Raw genomic sequence first — 13,755 nt, forward strand, 5'->3', positions numbered from 1 at the left:
GATATTGCACATAGAGATCTTTAGGGAATGGTGCAAACTTCTATTTTTCCTGATTGGGAAGACACTGAAAAACTAGTTCATCTGAGGTCCAATAACAATCCCTAGGCATTTTATTTTTGACAGTATTTAAAAATGTAATGCTTTGGGACACATTTTCTTCTTTTGCTTTATAATTAAAAAAGTTACACACTTGACAGTTGACTCCATATTAAAGTGTTCTCGCTGCTAGTGATGCATGTGAAAAGCTAACACGCTATTGTCCACCAATTCTCACCATGCCTCCATCTGTTGCCATCTTTCTTCTGGCCTCGGGAGATTCAGGAAATCAGTTGGCTGAAGAAAGTGGCGTCAGTGGGCCTGCGTGGCTGAGACCAGCTTCAGTGGATTTAGGGTCACACCCAGTGTTTGAAATTAACACCAGCCTAACACCAACCAAATGCTGATAGATGCAAATCTGCAAATGGTCTCCAGCTCTCTGACAATATTCTAGCTGGAAGAGATAAACCTTTAATGTTGGCTTTGTTCTATTTTAAAAATTATTTCAAGTCACTTGAGCACAACTGAATAAATATTATTTTTAAATCCCTTTGTTATTAAAAGGAAATTTAATAAGAAAATACTGCTTATGTAGTGCTTTTGTTAGCACGTACATATATTTTAGGCTCACTTGACTTATAGCTCATTAATTACAATATCATTTAGTTTTTTGGTTGGTGTGTACACTTACAGTGATTTCTGCTGATTTTACTTTGTTGATTTTTACAAAAGTCAGCAAGAAAATGTGTGAGTTAGGAGTTCTGATGCATTTTCTTTGTCTTTTAATGATCAATTATGGCATTAATTGAGTATAAGAACTTTTCTGTCAGTTTTTCCCACTGTGTTCACTCCCAGTTACACACCGTGCTGCATCGCAGGAATGAGCAGTCGGACGCACCGAACGCACACTCACCTCCCTGTGTATTCAAAGTGTGCAGGCTTCCACATGTGCATGCATGAATACAGACAGGTATACATCATATATACACTAAGACACAGGTAAAGCAACACTTCCACCAACACGGAGCTGAGCATGAGTCATGGTGCTAAAGCTCGCCCCGAGGTGAACCCTCATCTTACCTCCACCCTTCTCTATCCTCTTCATCTTGGGTGGGGAGGGGAGGCCTGGTGTCACCTGTCTGTTTCTGAAGGTGTCAAAGCACCGAGGTGAGAGCCCTCTTGCTGTTCTGAAGAAGGTTGGGATCCTAGGTAGCCGAAGGCCAGCATCCTCCTCCACACAAGCATCGCAGTGATGAAGAAATGTGGAGACCAAAGAGGCCAGAGCGGCGAGTCCTCTTTTTAAAAATCATAATGGCAGCTGCATGTGTTTTGTGGCCTGCTTTGTTGAAAAGCTGCCCAGCTGTTGGTGCCTCCCAGCCTCCATTCACTTTTCTCCTCTCCAGTTCTTTCTTGGCTTTCTCTCCTGCACCTCTCCTCTTTGCCTCCTTCCCCCCCTCTTCATTCTGGCCCTCCCTTCATGCCAAACCCCCATGCTTTGATACCCTTCATTTAGCGTGTCAGCAGCGATGACACATGTACCCATTCAACCTCCCCTGTCTACATTGTTAGAAGAGTATTCCAAGTCAAGCAGGAACAAGCAGAGCCCTTTGCTTCCCATTGAAAATTTTCTGCCCAATAAAGCCTCCAGACATTCGACTGGCTGAATATTTGGCCTTTTGAAAAGGATTCCTCCTTGGAGGGCCCTCGTACAAAGCCATGAGAGAGTATAATTTGCGTGGTGTGTTTACATCAAGATCCCCTCCTGTCAGGGGTGAAGACTCTTTTATCTCTGCGGGTGTCTTGAGCACGTCTGGTTCAGAACATGCAGGGGCACAAAGCTGAGCGACAGAATAACGTCAGCATGAGTGGCAGTGGGCTCAATAGCAGTGGCTCTAACAAATCCTCCTCTATCTGGCCCAGAATCCCACCGCTCGAACTGCAGTGAATCACACTGAGCTTAATGATTTGCAGATATACGCAGAGAAGAAAGCTGGAACCTCCGGGGCCGGAGTTTATCTCTGGACCTGACCCTTTGATCTGGCCCTCAGATTAACCCCGCAGACAAAGAGATAGAGCTTGTGCGCGTGTGTGTGTGTCCCGTCAGCATATATGTCGTGTGAGAATATGTGTGTGGAGATGGTTGAGTGGTGAATAACCTCTGTATGACCCTAAAGACCCTGGAAAGACCAATAAAAGCTATTTACAACTGACCAGCAATGCATTACCTGACCCTGCGGTTCTGTTCCCAGGAGAAATTCACTGTCATGTTTGTCTGTCATGTAAACACCTTATCTATGATTCTGCAGCAATGCTTTTTCATTAATCACTAGAGTAAGATGGAGATGGCAGTCTCACACACACACACACACACACACACACACACACACACACACACACACACACACACACACACACACCATACTGTACTGTACTGTATCTCATTAGCTATTGGAATGATTCTCATTCAGTTCGACCTTTTGAAGCTGGCATGTATGTAAATGTACAACTAATGTAAATTATTTGTATATTAATGAAGATCCTTTTTTTCTGCAAATGTATAGTAAAAGAACTAAATACTAATTTACAGAAAATGTAAGATTAGTTCTTAAGCAGTGAACTGTGAACAATCATATCAAACTTATTTGATATGCTTATTTGATTATTTCTAATCAAACAGTGAATAGCAGGGTGAACAACAGGTTTTTGCTGCCCCCTCAAGCACTAAGTTGAATGGGCAAGCTTCTTGCACCTAAACCTACTGGCTAGCCTGCTGACTTAGCTACTGAGGGCAGTATATACAATTTTTTGAGGGGTCGACTCCCAGTGTAGACAGGATCTGTCAGACCCAAGACTTCAGTTCTGTCCATCTCTCACTTGTCAAACTATCAAGATCAAGATGAGATTACATTTTGGCAGATACAATTCCCCTTTTGCTTAATAAATGAGCCCTTTACCTACACACAACGAAAGCCCATTCAAAAGTGATCGCTCATTTGCTCTTTGCCTAAAACCGCTCAACAAACAGAACCCATAAAACGTCAGGTTCTAAAAATATTTCCACTGCATTTTCAGCGCAGCATCACTCTCGCTAATCACATCATGCTACTGGAGAACACGTTTGCATCACTGCACCAAGCAACAAATTATCAGCATGTTAGCATTTTCTGCCTGATTATACTGCAATATAACCAAGCCCAGAATATCCATGGCCCCCAGAAGGTTTTGGTGGCCAGACTTGTGTTTTTTGACATTCTTGCTCCCCAGAGGATGAACTTTTGGACACTGTTGCAGTTTGTGCAGCTAAAGTCTTTATTTGAACTCAGGACTTGTGATGCTTTTCATGCCCACAAGGTCTTTCCTGTAGTGCTAAATAGTAACTAATACCTTTTAGTTACTAACAACATGTTGCAAATTGCACAGCAATGTTTCATCCTTCATGTTAATCTGGCATTGGTCAGCTGGCTGGTCTTGGAGAAAAAAAACGCATGCCCAACTCCAAGCAATTAAACAATCTAATGAGTGTGTAGCCAATAAAATACCAAAATATTAATTATAACTTCAACGCTCGCAATTTCCTCAGACCTGAGGTAAGCCACAGGCTGAAACAGGTCAGTTTTTTCCACTACCACGCCGTAATAAATGCATTATATCAAGTCAAGTCAAGTCAAGTTTATTTATAGAGCACATTTAAAAACAACCAAGGCTGACCAAAGTGCTGTACAGTAAATACAGATAAAAATACAATAGAACACAATTTCGTAATAACACCTCGCTGATAAAAATAAAATAAAAATATATAAAACAAATAAATTAAACCTTTCTAAAAGCCAATGAAAAGAGGTGAGTTTTAAGAGCGGTTTTAAAAGTTTCTAGGCTTTTGGAGAGTCTGACGTGAGGAGGTAAACTGTTCCACAGTCTGGGTGCAGCCACAGCAAATGCCCTCTCTCCCTTTGTCTTTAATTTATACCTGTCTTTAATTTATATACGTCATGGTGAGTGCTGAAGTTCTTATTAATAGTTTGGTCTTGTTAAAAACCCAGCATGGTATTAAGAAGGAACTATTTGTTCTTTACTATGTTAAAAATGTTCAGAAATTATGTTTAATATGTTCAAATTGTAGAGTACATCTGATTGCCCCGTCATTAGCGTGTCCTTCTCAGACTAGTGCTAAAACTGAAAGGTTAAGCTAATTTGCCTGGCAGTAAAGAGAAAGCCTCATGATGGTAACAGATTTGTCCTAGCTGTGTGTTAACGTTTAAGCCAGTGATAAAGTTTATGATCCTCAGATTGTTATCAAATGTCAACGTGAAGCAGAGTTTATTTTGAAAGATCCAGCCGCAATTCTTAAACAGAAGATTTTTACTGAGGTTATTGCACATTTTGTTTTCTTCGAAATAAGTTAGTAAAGGCATTTAATTGAACCTAAAGTTATAAAGCTGTCCCTTTAAACAACAGAGCAACACTGAAAGTGGAGCTACAAGGTCAGCATTCTTTGCACTAAAACCCAGAGGCTTCATGTCCTCGGTGGACAAAACTGGTTTCGCTTTATTCCACTATAATGAAATTCTGTTCCGGTTTGACTGCTCACCAAACGGTGGATGAAGACATCACAGCGGCCACCCACAGCTGCTCGTGTATCACACAAGAACAGCACACAGTCTGTTTGTCTGCCGCTGACGGATGGAATAAGCAAGAAGGAAGGCGAGAAAGAACCCGAGAGCCAGCCCTACTCTACGTCTCCGTCCACACGTTCATATTAGGCTGGCTTTTGATGACTCGTTTAAATTTGTAATTCAACATGGATGCCTTGGGCTGCGCTGTAATTCCTCACCCCAAAGCTAGTTTTTGATTCAGCTTTCTTGTCGGTCTCATTCACAGAGACAGACACAGATCTGAATACAGGCAAAAGATTTGCTTTTCTTAACATAAAAACATCCTGGAGTAATGGATGTATAGAAAGTCACGTATGTGTGACTGCAGTGTGTCTCAAACATGTCTTTTTAGGACCATATGAGAGGAAGAGCCTTCAGCTTTCAGGACTCGCTTCTGTGGAACCAGCTCCCAGTTTGAATTCAGGACACAGACACCCTCTCTACTTTTAAGATTAGACTTAAAACTCTCCTTTTTGATAAAGCTTACAGTTAGAGCTGGGCCTAGACTGCTGGGACTTCCTATAATGCACCAAGTGTTTCATCTTCACTCAACACTTCACTCTCTATCTGTTTATACACCACTCTGCCTTTAATCTTTAGTTATCATTAATCGCTGACTTTCTTCCACAATGTGTGTTTTGTCTTCCTCCCCTCATAACTGATGCCCCTCCCTGAGCCTGGTTCTGCTGGAGGTTTCTTCCTGTTAAAAGAGGGTTTTTGGTTCCCACTTGTTGATTGTTTTCTATGCATTATTGTTGGGTCTTTACCTTACGATATCAAGCACCTCGAGGTGACCATTGTTGTGATTTGATGCTATATAAATAAAATTTAATTTAAATGAGTACTTCTTTCCCCTCTCTTTGACATAATGCAGTATCACAGCTGTAAAACTGCAGCTCTTTGGGAGTTTTGTCCCTTTTGACAAAAGAACCGAGGATTATTGCTGCCGTCAGTCAGTATGTGATACTCTGTTGAGGAAATAATGTTTCACGGTTCACAGATATAAAGGACAAAATATAGATGGATTAAAGCAATAAATGAATTACTTGATATCAAAGATAAAAACAGATGATTACAGCAGGTATGGTCAGCCAGAGCTTTTATACCCTCTTCTATATTTACTCTTCCTTGCAGATAACGGGACGTAGTGATGTTCTGCAGTAAGCTGCAGCCTCCACAGATCTAAATAGAAAACATATAAGCAGACACAGAATTGTGTTGTGTTACTTAGACTACACTTACTTGATTCATAATATTTTACCAACAAATATGCATTAATATTACACACATTAATGCTATTACTAGGGTTAAAACTTTCTAATCCAGCTGGATGTAAACACTATAATATTAGCTTATGCAGTTTTAAAAATCTCATCTCAACCACTGTTATTTTTTCTTGTTTTATCATCCTTCAAAGCCCCCGTGTTGCTCTGCTGTTCAGAGTCATGGGTGACATTGACTCACAGCGGTAGAATAAACGTATAAAACCGGCCTGTTCCCCTTTGTCCATAAGACTGGCGGCTCTACTAAAGCCCCTCAACCTGGAACAAGACACTGGGGATAAAGACTGAATATCTGGAATCTCAGACTCTTGAGCCACTTGGGGACACATCTCCGTCACTGTCCTCTGTGCAGTCATACCTCTGTTCACCTTCTTAAACTCTTTGCAGTGACTGACAGCTGCACTGAAGCTTTTCACAAAAAGCCATATTTTAAAATGTATTTACCATTTTTCTGACTGAGGTGGAGATTGATGGAGGAGGAGGGGTTGTGGACAAGGAGAGCAGGAAGAGAAGGAAAAGCTCCCCAGATGAAAATCCTAAATCAGTATGCCCTGCTGCTGCAGCTGAGGCCTAGGCTGGGATTGCATTTAATTTATTCTCTTAAGCCTGGGAATCAGGCCATCAAAAGGAACCAAACTATCAGGTTTCCTGCACTAAATGGTCCAACAGTGTGATGTGGCCAGTCTGGGATCCAACTTAACCCTTTCGAGGTGGCAGACAAGCATCAGAGGCAGCAGCCTTGCTTGTCCAAACTAATTTCTTTCCCGACAATCGTAGGCTGCAGACTGAGAAACACATCGACTTGTTTGTGTGTACTGAAGGTGACACCATGTGTGGAAGGATGGCACTCCCTCCTAATGTTTGGTAGATGTTGGCGATCCCTTCTTTAGCCCTGTTTAATGGTTGCGGATCATGGGATTAAGGGACACAGGCTCACAGTAGGTCACAGGAGTTCGGCATAGCCTCCCTTTTAGTAAACTGTTGAAATACCAGCCTGATCATTCAGCGCGGCATATTTTAAATCCAGTTGAGTACCCACACAAGATTTTTATAAAGTAAGGCAAAAACATGAGGACGTTTCTCTACCTCACAATTGAATTTGCTGCTATTGCTCTGTTGCAACACAAAACACACAAAACTGGAACGCAAGTATGTGTGATGCATTCAGCTTTCGTTCCGGATGCGAGCATTTTCACCCGGTTACAGACCCACACCTTTCACCTTTTCCCAAGCTTTTCCTCAACCAAGAAAACTGGGTGTTTTATTTATCTAACCCGCACCAGAGTTTAGTGTTAATAAATTAAATCTCAGCTATGTTAAAGCTAGACTCTGTGGACAGAAAGCATGAATATAAAAACTGTCATGTTGAATGAAAGCTTGGCTCTAGTCCTGTCTGGCAGTGTACTTCATATAATACTGCGCATATCTCGCCTGTGACATGAACCAGTGTTTGCCATAATAAATCCTTAAGTCTTAACCATACTATTATAGTTGTAGCAATTCAGTACTGAACAACTTCAGCTAAATGTGATACTAATACAGTATATATATATACAGGCTATTTCTGAATAGAAAGCTAGATAAGGAAAAGCACAGAGTTTAGTGTAACACGATACAGCTCAGTTTAACTAAATATAGAGTTGAAGTAGCCTTAAGTGTAGTTTAAAGAGACTTTTTAAATATTGAAAGATTGTAGCAGTATGTTAGATAGAGGAGAAGAAGAAGAAGAGCTGGACAGCGTCTCCAGGACTGTGTGGGTGTGATTTGATCACATTTGACTGATGGTGGCATTTTCCTGGCGGCAAAAGAAAACAGCAGCAACTGCCATCAGCTTCTGATTCCAGTATTGCTAACATCTGCCATTTCCCCAAAGAGCGCAGCTCACTTCAAACCGACGGGGCTAGCGCAAGAAAAACAACAAATTTAGAAAACTATCATGTGAAACAAGCAAAATTGGCCTTTAAAGAGGTTGGCAATGATACTTGTTTTGCATTTCAGCCAATATCAACATTTTGTAAAGTGAGTGGGGTTTTTTCAAAATGCAGAAGTAAAAGCAGTCACATGTTATAACCCCCCAAAACTGCAATTACTTTCACATTTTGGATGTTTAGCAAACAAATGCTTAACTCAAATACTGCTAAATATTCAGTAAAAAAAAAAAAAAAGGACTCTGTGCAGTCCTGTGAAAACATCTTTACAGCTGCTAATCAAATCAGATCATCAAACAAGTGTGAGCACCTCCATAAAGGAGGTTATGCTGTGTGTTAATACAATTCTACAGTCTTCCCAGCAAATTCTGACTCTAAGGTCAAACTGTCCAGCACTCAGAGAAAATGCAAGAAACAAACAAACATCTGAACAAACCACAAGACCTCTAAAGCAATGTCCTTTGGACAACATGACCAAAGTGGAGATGTTTGGCCATAAAGCACAGTGCCCCACCTTTTGTCAAAGCCAAGCAAAGCCTATCAGCACAAACACCTTATACCAGCTGTCAAGCAAAGCAATGGACAGGTGATTATTTGGGCACCTAGCTCTCACTGAGCCGTCTGTATACCAAAGTATTCTAGAGTCAAATGTGAGGTCGTTTGACAAACAGCTAAAGCTTGACCAAAACTTGGTCATGCAAAAAAAACGACGATCCCAAGCACAGCAGCAAATCTACAACAAAAAGACTGCAAAGGAAAAAAATCATAGCGCTCCGATGTCCCAATCAAGGTTCAGATCGAAGGAGCTTAAGAGAACTGAATGAACTGAAGCAACATTAAAAAGAAAGAAAATTTAGCCAAGATTCCTTCACAATGATGTGACAGGCTCATAAAGTCATACAGAAAACGATTATGTCAAGTTATTGCTGCTGAAAGTGGTTCTGCAAACTAATCAGTCATGGTGTGTACATGGGGTTTTTCACATGATTGGACACAAATTCTTGCTGGACGATTCAGCTAATGTTTTACATGGTCTACAACCTTATTGTATTAAAACAACTTTTTATTTTAAAACTACCGTAACTGTTAGAAACCAAAGTTTAGTTTTATCTTAGATGAAATTCACCCCTGTTGCTATGATGCCAGGGAGTAGAAGAAAGCATGTGAAAATAGAGCTCTTTAGACACTAAAGTTTGTCATTTTTGGACACAATTCCTGTTGTCTTTATGTGGTCAAACTGGGACCATCCGCTCCTCCAAAGAGTTTAAAATTTACAGTATACAGGAAGTGATTCAAAGTGAGTCTTTTGTTAGGTCTGCTTTAAGCCCAGATTCCATGGTTTTCCCAAAATAACCCACTTGGGTCACATGAGGTCAGATGCAATATTTTTTTGCTCATGTGTAAATCCATCTCTTGAGTTCTTGGAAATTATCACATTTCTCGCCGTGCTTTTGTCCTCGACCACATGAAACCCCAGCTTGACCAAAAAACAACCAAAGGCTACTGTTAAACCGTCTCAGAGAAGCACAAAACACCAACCATGCTCACAAATATACTTCACAGAGGCTTTATTTCCTGCTCGACTTAAAAACCAGTTGCACCGCAGAGGGTTTAGGAGGTTTTTATTAACTTATTCAAACATGAGAAGCAGTCTGGTACACAGGTTTTTTCAAAATGTCCTTGGAGCTCTGAGAGGCACCATGAAAACGTAAGCTGTGTATTTACACTGGAAAAGTGACCAAACTGAACATGCTTTTTAAAAATAGTCATAATAATTTTTCTTTAAGTTTATGTTAATGTACAGTTTTGTTTCATTTGGGGGGGGGGGGGGGGGGGGGGAGCAGGAGGTTGCAGCTGAAATGTAAAAAACTGTAGAAGATAGTGACAATGACATCAGAAAGAAGCCAGAGTAGTTTACCAATAAATGCTGCTGATGAAGTTCTTTATTTGGAGGTTTTATGTTTTTTATGCCACTGAATGATCTGTATGTAGGGGTGTTTGTGTTGTAAGCTACATATGTTAGCTTTTTAGAACATCCTGCAATTTGCAGAGTCCGAAAGTGGCCAATTAATGGAAACTGTTTTTATTAAAAGAATAGAAATATAACATTTTCTTCCTCTTTGATTTCAGTTTTATGAAATAATCAAAGTGATAACACCTTTAACACACTTGTTAGCCTTTTCTTTGACCCTCTATTAATGACTCTTTCTTGTGTTCAACTCATCTCGGTGCCAACACGTACACTTCGATGTCCAAAACCAGTAGCAGTTGGAACCAGACTGTTGCTGTTATTAGGCTCCAGTCAGGACTCATGGCTATAAAGAACATAATATTGCTCTCGTCTTATGAATACAATGAAAAGCGGGGCAGATCTCTGATGACCAGCCTCTTACCCCTCATCTTTCTACTCCTTGATCTTTCCTCACTGTTTGCTTTACTTTATTTTCTGTTTTTCCTTCCCCCCCCCTCCCCCTGTAATTTTTTCGTGCAAAGAATAAAATTTCATCTGCGCGGGCTCTGGGAAAGGCGACCATCGGATTGGCCCTTGCCCGTACAGATGCTTTGAATTTATGGGGCTTTTCTGCCTGCGAGCTGAAGCGGGGTTGGATGGAGGGATGGATGGTGAGATGGAGGAAAAGAGATGGGAGGGGTTGGAAGGGGGTTGAAACCTGCCTGTATTTCCTGGGGATTAGGCATCAGATGGGCGCCCTCAGAGGAGGTCTCAGGTCCCGGCCTCCCTGGATGGCTGGGAAACTGACCCCCATCTGACTTCCATGGTCTTCCCTGTTCCCTACCAGCATGTAGCCCCAGGACAGGACCAAGGCCTGGGCTCTATCCAATAACCAGCCGGCTCACCTTTTCCTGCATGGTGCACCAAATATAGAATGTTTATTTCATGTTTTTTTATACCTTCAAAGACTTCAGGTTTAGTGTAACTGTTTTTACAGTTTTTCTTCATCATTTCTATCTGAAGTAACAATATGATTACTGAGAGCTGGGAAAATCACTGAAAAAAGACAGCCTGTTTGATTTTGTTGGAGCAATTTTCCTCAGTAAATAAGACAGACATTAAAATGACTGAAATGATCCAAAAACTATTAAACCTAGCCTGATTTAAATGTAAATAAGAGGGGGGACACAAGTATACAGTTGGTTTGAGAAGTCTGATTCACAGATAATATACAGATGAGGTTGAAAAGCATGACATAAACTTGACACAGAGGACGCTCGCCTAATGTAATGTGTTGACATGTGTTGGCTGAAGCACTGAGGCACAATTTTGACCTTTGTGTCAATTTTGTGTCACATCTTTTTTCTCTTACAGTTTCTCTGCTTATAGAACCATTGGCAAGTGTTGGTAGACCAGTCTGTGTCTTCCAAAGCAATCACACAGCGGTTTTCGGTACAGAACCGTATGCCTCACGTCAGCCAGCTTTACCTTGGGACAGCAACCATTCAATCGGGGAATGCCAATTTTTCCTGTGGTTGCCAGACTGCCACCAACTGGTCTCCAGGCCTATGCCATTGAGGCCTAATGGTATAATCATACGAGGGAAGCCAGTGGTTGGACACGCCAGCGCAACCAAATTACTGCAACTGTGAGCAATGTTGCCTATGACAAGGTTGCTTTAGTGACAGGTACCAGGTCTGTAGTCAATCACCATCAGCTGCTGTCTTCAAAGCAACTTGGGCATCAAAACAGAGTTACAATTGCAATAAAACTGAATTTGCAACAGAATGGAGTCAAGTTGGCATTTATATGCAGTCTGTTTGCGATAATACAGCCATTAACTGAGATAAACCAGCTAAAATCACAAATCTTTTGCTGTTTAGCATACAAAAATTAACATTAACTATTGACATTCAGACTCCAGCCTGAGGCTCACAGATTTGAAATTCAGAGATTCCTTCACAAATAGTGAAACAGTTACTATAGAAACTATCGATTCAACTTTAAACTCATAGACAATCTGCAACGTTGCTTTCATGCAGGAATATAACCAGAAAACCACAAGTTGTTGAGTCCCGTATTGCAAAGACACACATCACAGACAAGCTGCTCAGCCCATACTGACTCAGATTGATTACACTGTGTTGGCAATCTGTCTGTGTTTATCACGTAGACCCAAATTATTTCCAAACCCTAACCAATCTGTCTGAGAGTGATTGCAGCCATTCCCAGTCTGGCCACAATTGTTGGGGGTGTTGCACGCTCAAACTCTGGGCAACCAGTTGGTCACTGCAACCACTTGGAGTCGTGTGAAAAACACTCAGTGAGATCACTGAGCAACCACCGATTTTTCCTAGGTACAAGGAAGTTGTCGTCTTGTTTTCACTATAGTATGACTGAGACATACCACAATTTTTTACCAGCAATTTTAATGAATTTTATGTTGCAAATATATTATTACTACTGTACCGGCAACATTTGTAGATCAACAATGGATCACATGGTGGTACAATATCCCAGTTTCCTTATTTTCATCTTTCAGCTAATTTTTGATTTTACCTGCTCTACATGCCCAACACCAAACAAGCTAGAGACAAGATAGCACCTGGTGGCTGAAATCAGTTGAGAACATAACTTCAATTTAATTGAATTTAATTGAAATTTTATTTATATAGTACCAGATTAAAATAACAGTCATCTCAAGGCGTTTTAATGAATTTGTTATAAAGAGCTTTTAATATAAGAGTGAGAACATCAACTATATGACAGTCCCCTGTAAACAAACTCTCCTCTTTAATAGGAAGAGACCTTGAGCAGTAGAGTCAGGAGATGAGAAAAACAGATGAGAAAAAATGAGTTTAAAAAGTAGAGTGAATATTAAACCTGTTCACCACGTGCCAAGTAACACAACTCTAAATGACTCCAAATGTTTTGTACTTGTTGAATGAGTCGGCAGAAAACACACACTACTTTAAAAATGATGGTGCATCATAATTATGCATAGAGGCTTTTTGCTCAAAATACCAAATGAGTATTTCAGAGGGCCAGCTCAGGTTGAGCTAAGATGGTTTGGACATGCAGGGCAATGAAGAGCAGGGATAGGGGAAGAAGACGACTACAGAGAAGGTCCATGGATGTAGTGAAGGAGGACATGGAGAGGGTTAGTGTGATAGAAGGGGATGGTAGGTGTAGGGTGAGATGGAGGTAGATGATCTGAATGTGTGGCACTTGTAGGTCGCTTTGCTTTCACTCTTCTGTCCAGTTCATCCCAATGATGAACGATGGGGTTTAAGTCTGGAGACTGTTCTGGCCACTCCATGTTTTCAAGCTTACCATCTTGTTCTTTTTTCCTGAGGTAGTTCTGGCAAAGCTTAGACGTATGTTCTGGGTCATTATCCTGCAGTAGGATGAACCCCTGATCAATTAGGTGCATATCAGATGGAATTGGATGGCGTTGCAGGATGCTGTGGTAGCCCTCTAGTAGTAGTTTGGTTCAGAGTGCCTCTCAGTCTATTCAAGTCACCGACCCTGGATCCATCATACGTCCTCGTCCAGGTTTGACAGTGGATGCCACACACTGTGGAGCCATCCTTTCACCTACTCAACAGCGTGCAAAGATCCTGCGTAACAATTTCAAATTTAGATTCCTCAGTTCATAATACCTCTTCCAGTCTTCAGCAGTCCAGTGGCAGTGTTTCATTTGTCTTATTCTGACATCTTAGCAGTGGCTTTCTTGCTGCAACTCGTCCTGTCAAACATGCAGCTCGAAGTCTTCTCTTCACAGTTGAAACTGAGACTTGCTTACCACGTGCTTAAAGCTGTTGTCCTGTGAGTCACCTATCATGCAAGCTGTTAACTCTCAGAAACTTGTCCTCTGATTCAGTCGTGGCTTTGGGTCTGCCAGA

This window comes from Astatotilapia calliptera, chromosome 10 (genome assembly GCF_964374335.1).
Source record: "Astatotilapia calliptera chromosome 10, fAstCal68.1, whole genome shotgun sequence".
NCBI classification, from domain to species: domain Eukaryota; kingdom Metazoa; phylum Chordata; class Actinopteri; order Cichliformes; family Cichlidae; genus Astatotilapia; species Astatotilapia calliptera.